The sequence below is a fragment of the Typopeltis vanoorti genome, chromosome 24 (assembly GCF_054136105.1).
Source record: "Typopeltis vanoorti isolate ZY-2024b chromosome 24, IOZ_Tvanoo_1.0, whole genome shotgun sequence".
Taxonomy (NCBI): domain Eukaryota; kingdom Metazoa; phylum Arthropoda; class Arachnida; order Uropygi; family Thelyphonidae; genus Typopeltis; species Typopeltis vanoorti.
Window position 1 is genome coordinate 68,057,362 of NC_143572.1, and position 14,696 is coordinate 68,072,057.

At 36.6% G+C, this 14,696-nt stretch overlaps 1 protein-coding gene across 1 annotated transcript in view; it reads right to left on the reverse strand.

Annotated features, from left to right (window-relative positions):
* The window catches only part of LOC150093379 (uncharacterized), a 26,801-nt gene extending 12,722 nt beyond the window's left edge, over positions 1-14,079 (reverse strand). The window contains exon 1 of the mRNA XM_090413469.1: positions 14,057-14,079. The gene's annotated coding sequence lies outside the window, so the exon portion shown is untranslated. The remainder of the gene's footprint in view (positions 1-14,056) is intronic.
* Positions 14,080-14,696: the final 617 nt, after the last annotated feature.

Below are 14,696 nucleotides of genomic sequence, written 5' to 3' on the forward strand. Positions count from 1 at the left end.
ATGTGGTACCCTGTCAAATGCCATAGCCAGGTCCAGCAGTATCACTGTAAACCCATTACCCTTATCCAGTTCAGCCATCACTGTGTTATGAAACTTGAGCAAATTACTGAGGCATGATCTACCCTTCACAAAGCCATGCTGTCCCCCATACAGTATCTCATTTTCATCAATCCATTCCTGTATTTTTCCCTTGACTACTTTCTCCAAGACCTTGACAATGACTCCTGATATGCTGATCGGTCATTAATTTGCAACAGTAGTCTTGGATCCTCCTTTATGCAGTGGAACTATTTTCCCCTCTTTCCACACCTTTGGGACTAAACCAGACCCAAGACTCAGATTAAACAACATGGTCAAGGGCACTGATAATTCTTTAGCCGCTTCACGTAAGACCCGTGCCAGTATACCATCCAATTCCACAGATGTATTCACATTACGGTTCTGTAATAGCCTATTCACCTCCACTTCATTCATCACAATTCCCGTATAAACTAATGGTTCCTTCATTCTTTCAGTGTCACCACCTGGATGATATACTCTTGCAAAGTGCTCGCTCAGTAATTCCACTATATCGACTGATTCAATGACCTCCTTACCATCGTCATTCCTTAAAATCATTTTGCCTTGTACAGTTTTTTTTTTTTTTTTGCTAGCAGCATATTTAAAGAACTGTTTGGGATTCTCTTTAGCTTGCATAGCTAGTTTCCTTTCATAATCCGCTTTTGCTTTTCTTACCACACTCGTTATCCTTCTGGCCTGCGCTTTATACTGTTCGTGTGCCTGCAGGTCACCCCTTTCTTTAAATTCCCTCCACAGTTGTTTCTTTTTTTGTAGCTCAAGCTTAATGGTGTTATTCATCCATTTAACCCCTAATTGTTTTACTATTCGGACCCTAGGTATACAATCAGCCGTAACCTCCTGTAAATGCTCCTTGACCACTTCCCATGCTATCGACATCCAGTCCTTGCAGTTTTACATGCCATGGCACTGAACCAAGCAATCGCCTAAGCTTGTCATACTTGCCAGCACGGTAATTCCACATATACTCTGTCTTAATCGAAAATTCCACACCTTTAGCCACCTCCCAGGTCAATACCTTATGATCACTCTCACCAATAGGTGGCAACATGGTCATATTCATTACAGTCAAATTCTCAGATACTATTACCAGGTCAAGCACTCTCAAACTCCTAGTATTTTCAATTACATGCTGTCTCAGATAGTTATCCCTTAATAATTGAATGAAATCCAGTTCCTTCCTCACATGTGTCCTCTTCTCCTTCCAATCAATGCGACCATAGTTGAAATCCCCCATAATAATTACCCTCCTTCCACTCATTGCTTCTATTTGCTTATGCATACTATCTCCACCATCTATTCCATGACCTGGTCTATAGCAGCACCCAACTGTATATTTTGTTCTGCCAGTCTCAATCTCACGCCAAATAGCCTCAAATGAGCTCTTTTCACTATCCTGCAATACAACTTCAATTCTCCTTGGCTGCAGTTCATCAGCTATCATCAGTAACACTCCCCCCCCCCCCCCATTTTATTCTCTCTGTCCCTCCTAAACACACTATAACCTACACATTCTATCTCACTAACTATATCATCTTCCGTCAGCCATGTTTCACTAATGCCAATAACCTGTGGCCAGGAAGAGCCAGTCAAGTCCAAAAATTCTTCCTTCTTGTTCCTAATACTCCTGGCATTAGTATACGTGAAATGCAGAGGTCCTTTTGTCCCGCCCCTATCTTGATGCGTTATTCTAACTATCCCGTTCCAATTTCTTGTCCTTAGTACTGGCTCGGGTACATTATATACATTCTTACACTCAACTGTCTCACTGATGTCTGCATATTCACTTCCACCCCTCCTTGGTAGTTCTAGTTTCCCTGGTTCTGCACTTCCATTTTCACTTAATTCAACAACACTTTTTCCAGTCTCCGCACGCCAAACCCATTGAAATGCAGGCATCCATCTTGTATAAATCCTTTCGCCCATCAAACTCATTCCACACCACACCATCTGCATAACCTGCGCATAAAGTCATTTGCGATTATGGCCCTCCTAAACTCCTCTCTGTCGTACCACGGCAACAGACTTCCCATCCTAACTCTGTCACTCTTTTCTTTCGCTAACTTTAACAATACTTTTAAGTCCTCTCTTATAAAAAATTTATCTCCTTTCAATTCATTCGTACCTGCTACAACTATCAGTTCTTTCACCCTCTGTTTTTGCGCTCTAATACTCTCACATCCTTAAATTTCACACCCGGTAAGTATGATTTAGTTAAACTCCCATATATCACTCCTCTTAATAACGAGTCACCATACAACACTCTTTCCTTCATTTCAGAAACTCTCCCACTCTTACACTTATTTTTCCTTTCAAACACTTGTTTATTTCCATTAGCCGAAGCACTCTGGAAAGAGTTTTGCAGGTGCTCCAACTGCCACTGCGCGCAACCTAGCGATCTCGCTCCCTACAAATAATTCCTCATTTTTTTCATTTAAACTATTTTTTCTCTCTGTATACTTGCTTTCACTCTCTCTTTGATCACCACTCTCATTGCCATCTTGTACAACATCGCTTTTTCACTCACTTCTGGATTTCTTCAACCATAACTATCTCACGCCCTGACGCATACTTCAATTCCTCACTTTCTGCACATTCTCCCACCACTATCACTTTCCATCCAAACTCCAGCCTTCTTCGGGAATGCATACATCCCACACACATCACATTGGACAAACTCCCTCGCATTAGTTTTTGAACAAAGGCGTTATTTTTGGACGCCATTATCTTACGTCGCATTGCCGCCATGTGCTATTCTATGAAACGTATCGGTAAAATACTAAGTTAAATAAAACGGAATTCACACCAAAAATAAACAATACTACGTTAAGATTTAAACCAATATTCCAATTTTCACCCAAAATTATACTTAGGTTTATGGAGCTCTCTGAAAACACTACACTATATTTGTGATTAGTAATTAGGTACCAACAGTGTCTTCACTGACTGAAATATACACATTAGCACCCAGTGATCCAAAGCTCAATCTCTAGTTTCTTGTATACAAATCTTGACACCCAATTTCATCACAAGCTCTTTTCAGTTTACATAATATCTACCATGCATGGTACCCAAACAATCAGCTTTGGAATGGTCAGATGTCAGGATAACAGGTCAAATACCACATACCTGATATTAAAACAGCTGATTTTATAAACATTTAGTTGGAGTTCACTATTAGGATAATGAGTAAAACCGAATATATAATCACATCGAAATGATTGATTTTTAGATTTTCTGAATGTGGTTTAGGATGCCATATGCATGCTGTTAAAAATATTTCAAACAGCCAACATCTTGATAACCAATTTCCCATGTTGAGAAGACAGCAAAATTCATTTAGGTTAATTAAATAATCTTGCCTAATCTATCTGTATTTGATCCAATATCATAACCATGTATCAATTTAGACCTAATTTTGGGTATGACAATGTCTTTTGCCAAGTATGATTTTGATGCCTTTTGGGTGATATTTCCATAATCCTGGACTGCCAAAAGAAAGATGTATGGCATTGATTTTACTCTGCTGATTTGAATGTTTTCAATTATCTTGAATAGTTTTCAGTTAAAATTGCAATAAATAATGGACAATGTTGTGTAGTCTTTGTCATAACATTTCCATAATACTGGATTGCTAGAAAAAAGGGTACAACTGTGATTCTACTCTGCCTCACCAAAAGAATATTTCTAAACTTTTTTTTTTCATGTTAGTTCCTGAGTTAGTCCATCTGTGGAATGAGAAAGTGAAATCTTTTTTTATATAAAATTACTGGTTTTAAATACTGAAACTCAAAAAAAAAATCGACTATTGCAGAGCTCACTGTTTCAGGTAATAGGTTAGAATTAGGAATGCAAGATGGTTACAGTTATCTGTACAAATGACTGACCATCTGACACAGATAACATCTACAAATCATCAGTAACTACCATGAACTCAACTACTAGTAATGATTAGGAGGCTCATAGCCTACCAATTTCTAAACGTTAGAGCTAAAACAATTCTCTATTCCCTAAGGGAAATAAAAGGTGTCAGGATTTCTTTTTAAAATAAAAAAAAAACCTGAAACGTTTTTAACTTTAATGCAGTTAAGAGGAATCTTAAAGGCATTTCAATTCAAGGTTAGTTAGCTGATCACATAGCAGTCTCTCAAAATGAAACATTAAACTTTCTTATTCTACTGTCACTTGGATCATTAAACAAGGCACATTGCACGTAATCTGACTAGGGATGGCTGGAGCTACAAACAAGGGAATGACAGCACATATTATATCTTAATTGTATGTGTTTGATGTATGGAGGGTAAGGATAAAAATGAGTTTTCAGGAAAAATGATTTTTCATATCCCAGACAGACCTGTGCAGCCTAGTAAGCACTAGGCTGCACAAAGAAATACTTTAGTTCAGCTGGCTCCTGAGTTAGTCAAACTCTCTCATGAGCAAGCTGGTTTTTCCAGAATCCACGCTATTTCAGACAATAACAGCATTTAGGGAAAATCAGATTGAGGGACAATTCAGTCTCCAAAAATTAGAGCTAAAATGGCCTCATGTACTCCCTGTTAGGGAATAACAGGCATTGGCTGATTTTTTCTTTCCCCATATCCCAGATCTAGGGATGGCTGGAGCTACAAACAAGGGAATGACAGCACATATTATGTCTTAATTGTATGTGTTTGATGTATGGAGGGTAAGGATAAAATTGAGTTTTCAGGAAATGTTGAGTGGCTAGTATCATACTAAAGACATAGAATCTTTCCTCCTGGAAACTTGTAATTTCATTTTGTAAATTGGCTGAGGTAACATGCTTTTTAATTAGACATAATGCACTGATTAATAGACTTGGATGTTTAGGCTGTATTTCCAACCATCTCAATTCTAGACACGATTCAAATCCAGGAATTTCCAATGTGAAGACGAACATCAACATTACCACTAAGACTATTTTACAGATGTACTCCCGATCGAAGATCAATGCATTTGTTGACTTGTCGTGAGGATATTGACATTTACAGTCTTTGACAGTTTCCAGATGAAACTAATGAATAAAACCTCTTAATGCAAAGATTTCAGTGTTCAGTGGACAATTATGATGCCAACTGAACACTGAATAGGAAATACCTGGGCTCAAATCCCTTCTAGGGAGCACGAAGACTATAAGGGATTTTCATCTGAAGGAAGAACCAGATGAAAGTTGTGAGGTGGAATCTAAGATCAGTTACATGGTGGGGTGTTGTTACAGAGCTGGTGGATCGGTTGCTAGTGATGAAGAAATGCATCACCGTTGTTAGGTATAAATTGATGCAAATTGGGATGGATATGAATCTGGTTATTTGGATTAGAGGATGGCTAATGGGCAGATATCAAAGAGTGGTTTAATAAGGAATTGAGTCCAGTAGAAAGTAGGTGTCTAGTGGTGTACCACATTGCTCAGAACTTGGTCCTCAGTTGTTTGTTTTGTACATCAATAATACAGAAAATGATCTAACAAGAATTATTAATTTGTTTACTGATGACGCTAAACTAGGGAGAGCAATGGTAAATGAAGGTGATGCAGAGAACCTACAGGAAGACGAATCGACTAGCAGTGTGGACAAAGGTAAATGGCTGCCAGTTAATGTGACCAAGTATATAAGGTAATGTACCTTGGAAAGAAGATATCACAAGCTGCATACTGTATTGATGGAACTGAACTGTAGGAAACTGATGAGTCCAGAGACTTGGAATAATTGGTGGAAAGGGAGTTGAAGTTTAGAGGGCATATTTACAAACATAGCAAAAATGAGAACAGATGAACTTGGTCCAAGGATACATTATGGTTAGTCGGTGAATTTAGCGCTCCTGTAAAATTGGTGATTTTTGTCCGCTTTATTGTTTTTCTATTAGAAAATTATTGCTTTATAGTATATTAATGTAGATTTTAATTTAGTAATGTATTATTTATTTAGTATTTTATAACATTTTATTACTATATTTCAATTATAAGTTTAAAATGGCACCAAAAACGCACAAGAAATGTAATGCAAAAAAAAAAAAAAGCACCACAGACAAGAAAAAGAAAGCTAGCACCGCTAACGATTATTGGAGTTGTGCAGGAGGTTAATGAAAATGAATTAATCTCCAAAATACAAAATTGAAGCTGATCATAAGAGAAACCACGCGGGAATTGCAAAAAAGCCGACAGGCGTTTAAATGAACAGAGGGAGAAAAAGAAAATTATACAGGAAAATAAGAACTGACAAAGCATGGAAACAGGTAAGTCAGAAACTAATGGAAATCATGTGAGTGATGATGATTGTAAAAAGAAAAGTTATTTAGTATGGTGACTATAATAAAACAAGCTGTTGATGAGCGAGTTATAACTTCGAGTTTTCCTGGAGCAAAAATTAAGAATATACAGGAAGCAATTCAAAAACAGAAAAGAAAACGAAATCGCAATTGTAGTAGGTACCAGTGGCGCACCCATAGGGGAGCCAAGGGCCCAGGCATCCCCCCCCAAAGAAAAAGTGGAAAAACACTAGAAAACTTACCAAAAATCTTTTCCTAATTAAAATTCTTTTTTTTTTTATTTATGTTGTGAATTAGCGGTCACATAAGGTGGGAATGCCCTATAGCTCTCGGGAATCAAGTCCACAGTGAATACCAGGCGAAAGTAGTAGTTCTTGGGAAGACCGAGCGCTACTTCGTTTACCCTAGCTGGGCCAGAGGATATCACGTGTATCATGTAATGGCGATCATTGCAGATGCTCAGTCATTGGCGTATGCAATGCGTAGTGTGTATTCTCAATCGTCTACTCAACTCGCCCCCCACCACCAGGATTAAATCCTGAGTGCGCCACTGGTAGGTACTAACGACTTAACTGGCGATAAGTTCAGTATGAGAGAGGATATGAAAGCGTTGTTGGAAGAGGCAAGAGTGAGAAAGTGAAAATCATCAATATTTTAACTCGATATGATAAAAATGAATTAACAATAGGCTGACCATATTTCCTTGAGACAAAAACGGGATGGGGTTATGTAATATTCTGTATTCATGAAAAAGTAAGACGGTAAAAAAAAAGTTTCATTGCATAAACATATTGAGCTTACCATTATTCTTCAGTGACAGAACCCATAGAAAAATTTAGGTAGACGTAGAGGGGGACTGTATTTCACCACGATCGTACCATGAATATTTCTCTGATGAAGTGATCTTATGCAGCAAATCTCGGTCTTTCAACATCTTATCATAAAACTTGTCACATTCCATGACAAAATTTTGTCTTACTACTAACATAGCCCTCATTGTCTGAATGCTTATTCTAGATTTCTCCTTTGACCACATACTGTTCATAACAGAAACTATTCTCTCAACAGGTGCTGTACTTCCTGGAAGACAAAGAATAAACTCTATAAGTCTTGAAAGTCTAGGCGTTTTGAGCTCATTTCAGAAAAAATCTACTTTTGTTCCATCACTTGTACACAGCTTGTCCAATTAAATAAATTTCAATTCTTCCTGGAGATCATCATTAAAACTGCAGTTTTGCCTCTTTGACATTGCAAGGAATAGACTCAAGGCTTTAAAAAAATAAGACTTAAAACTTTAAAAAAGTATGAAATTTAAACCACTGACATTGAATAACAAAGCCGCCGATTAGTATACAGGCAAAACAAAAACTAACGCTACAGCAGAACAGACGCCGCGTCTGAGACATTCAAGTGTTGCCAACATGCATTTTGTTTTCTCTGAATAAATCATTGCAGCTATCGATATTTAGTACCGAACAATGCGACTCCATGTTAATACAAATCACTGGTATTCATGATATTGATATATGATTATAGGTTATGAATAATAATTTATGATTGATCAGTATAAAAGTATATTTATAGTTTTTATTAAAAACAGGACAAAATTGACATTTTTTATTAAAACGACGGGACGGACGGGAAATATGAAAAAAAAAACGGTAAGTATGGTTAGTCTAATTAAGAAGGGCTATGATGGCAAACGATTCAATGTGTACAGTGTGTAGAAAGAATGGATGCGAGTTTTTGGGTTTGGGGAGTGAGTTTGAGGGAACATTGGATTTGTATAATAGGGACAACCTACACCTGAATGCGTTTCGTATCAGGAACCTAGAAACACTAATAACTGGTATCAGACAACACAGAGAATCGAAAGGCTTTGTCGTGGAAAAGTTGACGAGGAGAGAACGATTTGGACTTTGTGTTCGTCTGGTTCGGACCCATCAAACGTGTGCAAATATGTTTACATGTATAAGCAGTACAGTAACATGGATATGAAGCGCCTGTGGCAAGTTTCTAACTTGCACCCTCCCTAACCCAATGCGAGTGTCTAACTTGAACCCCCTAACCCAATGCGAGTGTCTAACTTGAGCCCCCTAACCCAATGCGAGTGTCTAACTTGAGCCCCCTAACCCAAAAATGACAAAAAGTTTGAAAATTTTAAATGCAACAAGTTAAATTTTATTAAATGCAATATATGTTAAATACTTACTGTTAACCCCATCAAAATGAGGTTTTGCTGAAATTTAAAAATACAATATAAAATAGTGGACTTTTATATATACCTTTTTATTTATTTTAATTTTTTACGTTTTGCACCCCAAACCTAGTCGCGCCCGTGGCGGGCGCCTCTTTCGCCACGCCCTCGTTCGGGCACTGTGCATAAGACACTAGAGAAGAATGGAGATCTGCGAGTTGTCCAACTTTCTCATGCAGACAAGAGTACACAAAAGGACATGCAGGTAGATTATTATGTCTGTACACGAATACCAGGAGTATCAGAAACAAAAGGGTTTGTTGCCTTGGTAAATATTTTGGGACCTCACATTGTAGTCGTCAGTGAGACCTGCTATCAGAATCAGACATACTAACTGGTATCGAGTGTCAAGGGTACAGTATTTTTAGGAAGGGATAGACAGGATAGTAGAGGAGGAGTGTGCTGCTAATGATATAAAATATCTTCAACCCAGTTACATTTCAGACCTATGACTGCAATACTAGTAACAATTTTTCATGTGGCAGCGAGTTCGAAACCATCTGTTGTGAGGTAGAATCTAACAAGATCAATTATATGGTGGGGTGTTGTTATCACAGAGCTGGTGGATCGGTTGCTAGTGTTGAAGAAATGCATCACCAAATAGAAAAGATAAGTGCAAAAAGAGTGATCATAATGGGAAACTTTGATTGGGTAGCAGTAGAATATCATGAAAAGAATGAAAATGTATTTATTGAGCTGATGTGGGAAAATTTTCTCAAGCAGCCTGTGACACAAGGCAATTGAGGTCAAAGAGTGTTAAATTTGATTATAGTTTCAGTTAGAGATATAACTATTCTCCCTCCAGTTGGTAACAGTGATCATGCAGTATACACCACTTCGGCAGTGACTAATTTTATGAATGTTCCGTTTAGAAAAGGTTACATGCTGAACTACAAAGCAGGAAATTATGACCAACTGAGGAGAAGCCTCAGTTCAGTTGAATGGGATCGGTTCCTGGATGGAAAGAATATCGACAGTGCATGGAACGCATTTAAACAATACTTAAATGATGCGATATCAGGTGTCCAGAGAGTTCGAAGAATAAATAGGGTAAGAGTCAAATGGATGTGTAATCTTATTAAGCAAGAGATCCGTAAGAAATGGATGATGTGGAAGGTATACCGTGTGCATAAGGATGGTGTCCGTAATGAAAGTTATAAACAGCAGGCTAAAATACTCGCAAGTGTTGTACGAAAAGCAAGTCTGAGTATAAAAGAAACTGGCTCTGTGTGCTTAAGAAACTCCCAAGAATTCTATCGATATGCTCTAAGTAAAAGAATGAATGAATATGAAAGAATAACTCCTCTAAATGCAGATGGCATGAGGGATACAGATGCAAAAGAGGTCGAAGAACCTCTTCTGCAAAATGAGTGTCAATTTTGTTAAAAGCTATCAATCTTGCATATGCAACATTGAGCGCTCTGCTACCTCTTCACTGGATGAAGGAACTCAAATGAGGATGAGGTTTTTAGAGCTTTACACAAACTTAATAAGAATTCAGCAATATGGAGTGATGGGATATCAGCACGTGTGCTAAAAGAGTGTTCAGGTGAACTAGCTATTCTTTCATCCATGCTGTTTAATATGAGTCTCAGAACAGGAAAAATTCTTCAGGATTGGAAAGAATATATGTAATTTCATTGCACAAGGGTGATGCAAAGCCCAATATATCCAACTATCGACCAATTAGTATCTCAGAACTGGTGTGAAGATTTTGGAAAAATTGGTTATGGCTCGCATTCAGAAATGGGTTAGAGTGAATCTGTACTTTGCAATGAGCAACACGGGTTTACTAAGGGAAGGTCATATTTAAGCAACTTGCTCACATTCTATAACAATGTCATCATTGAACTAGACAAGGGGAAAGGATACACCATGATACTTTTGGATTTTACTAAGGCTTTTGATAGAATACAGCATGGTAGACTGTTGCATAAATCGGAGAATACCGGTTTGGCTTATAATATATTAGCATGGATAAGAGGATGGCTGATAGACAGATATCAAAAAGTGGTATACGGGGCATGTGAGTGCAAGATTTAAGGTAACAAGTGGTGTACTACGATGATCAGTGCGTGGCCCACTGTTATGCAGTCTGTAGATTAATGATATGAAGGATTTTATATCGACATACAACTATTTGCTGATGATGCACAGATAAGTAGGGTAATCAGGAATGCTGCTGATATGCATTGCTTGCAGAATGATTTGAACAAGCTGGAATTGTGGACGTGCAAAAATGGATGTCAGTAAATGTAAAGTCATTCACTTCAGCGTGATTAAATATCCAATGTCGTATTATATTGTTGGGATTATGCTAGGATATCTTGGAGTGTTAATAGGAAGTTGAATGTCACGAGCCATGTGGCAAAGATTGCAAATACAACTCAAAAGGTGATTGCGATGGTGAAAAGAATGTTCACATGAAAAGATAAGGATGTCATTTTGCCTCTTTACAAGGCCTTGATAAGACCTCACTTTGACTATTGTGGACAGATCTGGTCACCTGGTTTTTCATTGTGTTTCTGATATATTGGCGAGAATGCAAAGGAGAGTTAAAAATTAAATCTAGATTATGGAATACTGATTTTGAAGACAGACTGAGAATTTGTAGACTGTAGACACTAGCAAACAGGAGAAAGAAGGTTGATGTAATTGAGACCCACAAACTTCTTAAAGGATCATACATGATTCAATTGATGGAATTTTTCAATTTATTGAGGGTGGGGAAACGACAAGAGGGCATCCTTGGAAACTAAAAACGAATGCCGTTAAAATGCGTGAGGCTAGATTTTTCTCTCATAGGGTGGTGCGTGATTGGAATGGATTGCCATTAGATGTTCTTACTAGGTTTTTTGCTTTGAGGGTGGTAAACGGGTTGCCAGAAATGGTTGTGGGTGCTTCATCGGTAAATGTCTTTAAAGAACGGTATGATAGGTATTGTGTGAATAATGGTTAGTGTGCGAATAATAGATATCCCGCGATGAGTCTTCTGACTCCATGAAGATACCTGTATAATGATAATCTCATGCTCATGGGAAAGCACGCTTTTGCCTCCCGCAAAATTATGAAGTATGTAAAAATATACGGTGTTTTTATAACGTGACCAATTTTTTTTACAATGAAAAGAAGGACGAAAAAATTTAAGAAAAAAGTACAACGTAAATAAATGAAACATTTTATTAATTTAAACAAAAATACACTAATTATGCTTACATCCCTTTTAATTAAACGAGTATGTATTTTTCCATTGAATGAATATTTTTTGTCAATATATCATTTTCTAACAATATATTGGAAATTTCAGAGCAAGAATTGTCCTTCATATTGAATTTTACGGTAAGTGCTGCATCTAGAGTATCAACATTCAATCTTGATTTCTCACTTGTCCAAAAATCATTACCAATTGAAAAAACTCTTTCAACTGCTGCATTAGTTCCAGGGCAGCACAACGTAAATTCAACAAGAATAACTAAATTTTCATATGGAATGTGTTCATTTTTGAAATGGTTAAATATTTCCGCCCATCTTTTATCAATTTCAACATGTCGATTTTCCCATTGTTCTAATTTATCAGAATTTAAATATACATTGTCTTCTAATTTCTTCAAACAGACAATTGTCATCGATTTTAATATCAGGCATTTCTTTCGATAAAAACTCAACACAATTTTCAATATCTGCCCAATTTACTTGCGATGAAGTCAAAAAACACCATTGAAAACTGTTATTTCCTGTGATATTTGTTTCAGACCATTCTTCGACATATTGGAAACATGTTTGGTAAAAATTCTGCACTTCTTTGGTAAACTTTTCCGTTATGCCCGGATTTGATTCCTCTAAGTTTGACAATTTTCTTTTTATTATTAAAGGAATAAATTTTTCTTCAAATCGTGATTTATATTGAAGGACAAAATCGTTCAAAATAAGACTAACTTCTGTAGCTGAAATATGTTCACCTTCAATCTTTTGAATCGTTTTGTGGAAAATAGATGCCTGCATAATTGAAAAAAGATTCTAGAATTTTTGGACATTTGTCTAAACTTAAAAAATATGAACGGAGAGACTCAAATAATTGTAAAACACGCTCTACAGCAGGTGTTAGAGCGAGCCATCTAACTTTTGAATATCCTAAAAGTTTTTTGTATTCAACATTTGCGTCTTCCCAAAATTGTTTTAAAGTAGCCACACGAACAGTAAAACAATAAAATACAAATAAATTATCGTTATTATTATTTCTACATCATTGGCATGGCACATGACGCTGTGTTGATTGCATTTGACAAAATATGTACATTACAACCTATTCCTAGTATTTTCGTTTGGAGTAAATCTTGTAATTTTACATACACATTATTCACTCCTTTGCGTCTTCGCCCACCAAAATTTGTGTTTGTATTATCAGCTGTTAGTGCAACAACTTTAGATTTCAAATTGTTTTCATTTATGACTCTGCATAGGTGATTTGACAAAATTTCAGCAGTTTCGCCCTCAATGGATTCTAAATTTAAAATTTTTACTTGAATGTCCTTGGTAACATTATAATACCTTACTAGTATTGGATACTATTTGGTTTCATTATGATTTGATGCATCTGATAAAACCGTTACAAATGCTGCATTTTTCAAGTCTTCTGCGAGTATTTTATCACAGTAATTTTTAAATACTGATTTAATAATAGCCTCACATTTTGTCCTGGCACATGAAAATTTAGCAGTGTGAAAGTTTTTCAATAATTTAGTTGCACAATACATACTACGAAAACTTTGATTGTGAATTATGGTCATCATCATCATCATCATCATCATACGTATCAAGGATTTAGGCCTAGTATGGCCTGTTCCGGCCTTAGAAGTCATCGTTGAATCGTTTAAGAGGACGTCCTGGTTTTCTTTTTCCTAATGGCTTGTACTTTAAGGCTTGTGAATTATGGTATGAAATGCAAATGTTTCCTCCATTACAGCTAACTGTTTTTCATCTTCAGAATAATTAGAAGTTTTAAAAAAATAGGTTACTTTATTACTGGAAGCTGATGCATCTAATGATTGCTTATGTTTGTTGGTGTTCAAGTGTTTCGTGATAGCTGCTCTGCCTCCAACTGCAATACAAAATTTTCCTCTGCAAATATTGCAGAAAACAATGTTGTCTTTCTTTGATATGAGGAGTGGAAATTCCTTTTTCAATGATCGTTGAAATGGCATTTCCTCTCTTGATTTGTCCATCCCTTAAATGAAATTAAAAATTAAAAATTAAATATAGAGCCACACGAACGATGCAAGCACATTATGAATAAATAAAATTAATAATTAAAACTAAAACTTTAATAACAAAAGCGATAAAACTTTACTAAATCTATATTTAAATTATTTTACACTTGTGTTGAAAACAGGGTTGTATAAAATTGAATTAATGAATTAATAAAACGTGAATTGTACTTACCTGAGTATAATATTCACTGAGAAAGAAATAATTTCGTATTTCCGTTAGAAATAAACACGAAGTATAATATAGAGATAAATTAAACAAAGTGAAGTGCGCAATGGTGCGAGACACGTGAAGTTCTCCTATGCCCTGCGCATGCGTTTCATAATCGCGTCTTTCCGAACTGTACCGTCACATGACGCGTAACAGTTCGAAGCAGCATCTGTGAATACAAAGATTAACAGATTGGTTTTAAAATATCGAAAAGGAGGACAGGTAGGGGACACTTTTCGAGAAAGGACAGAACCTACAAAAGAAGGACTGTCCGCCCTAAAGGAGGACGATTGGTCACCGTAGTTTTTGTGGTTGAGATACAATTTTGATGTCCCACAAACTTGCTGCTGTTAGAATCTGCCTCAGTTGCTTAGTTGGTTACTACAACCCTGCCTAAAGGTAATTTAGCTGATGTACAGAAGCTGAAGGCGTTTTTCTCCATTAATATTTGGTTTCCCCATTAATAAGCCTAGAAAAACTACTTGATAACTAGAAAACAACAGGCTTTTCTTTTGCCAGTTGAATGTTACGGAAATTACAAGGTTATCGACATTTTCCATTACATTAACTTTAAATTCAGCATATGAATGAGAATCATATAAAT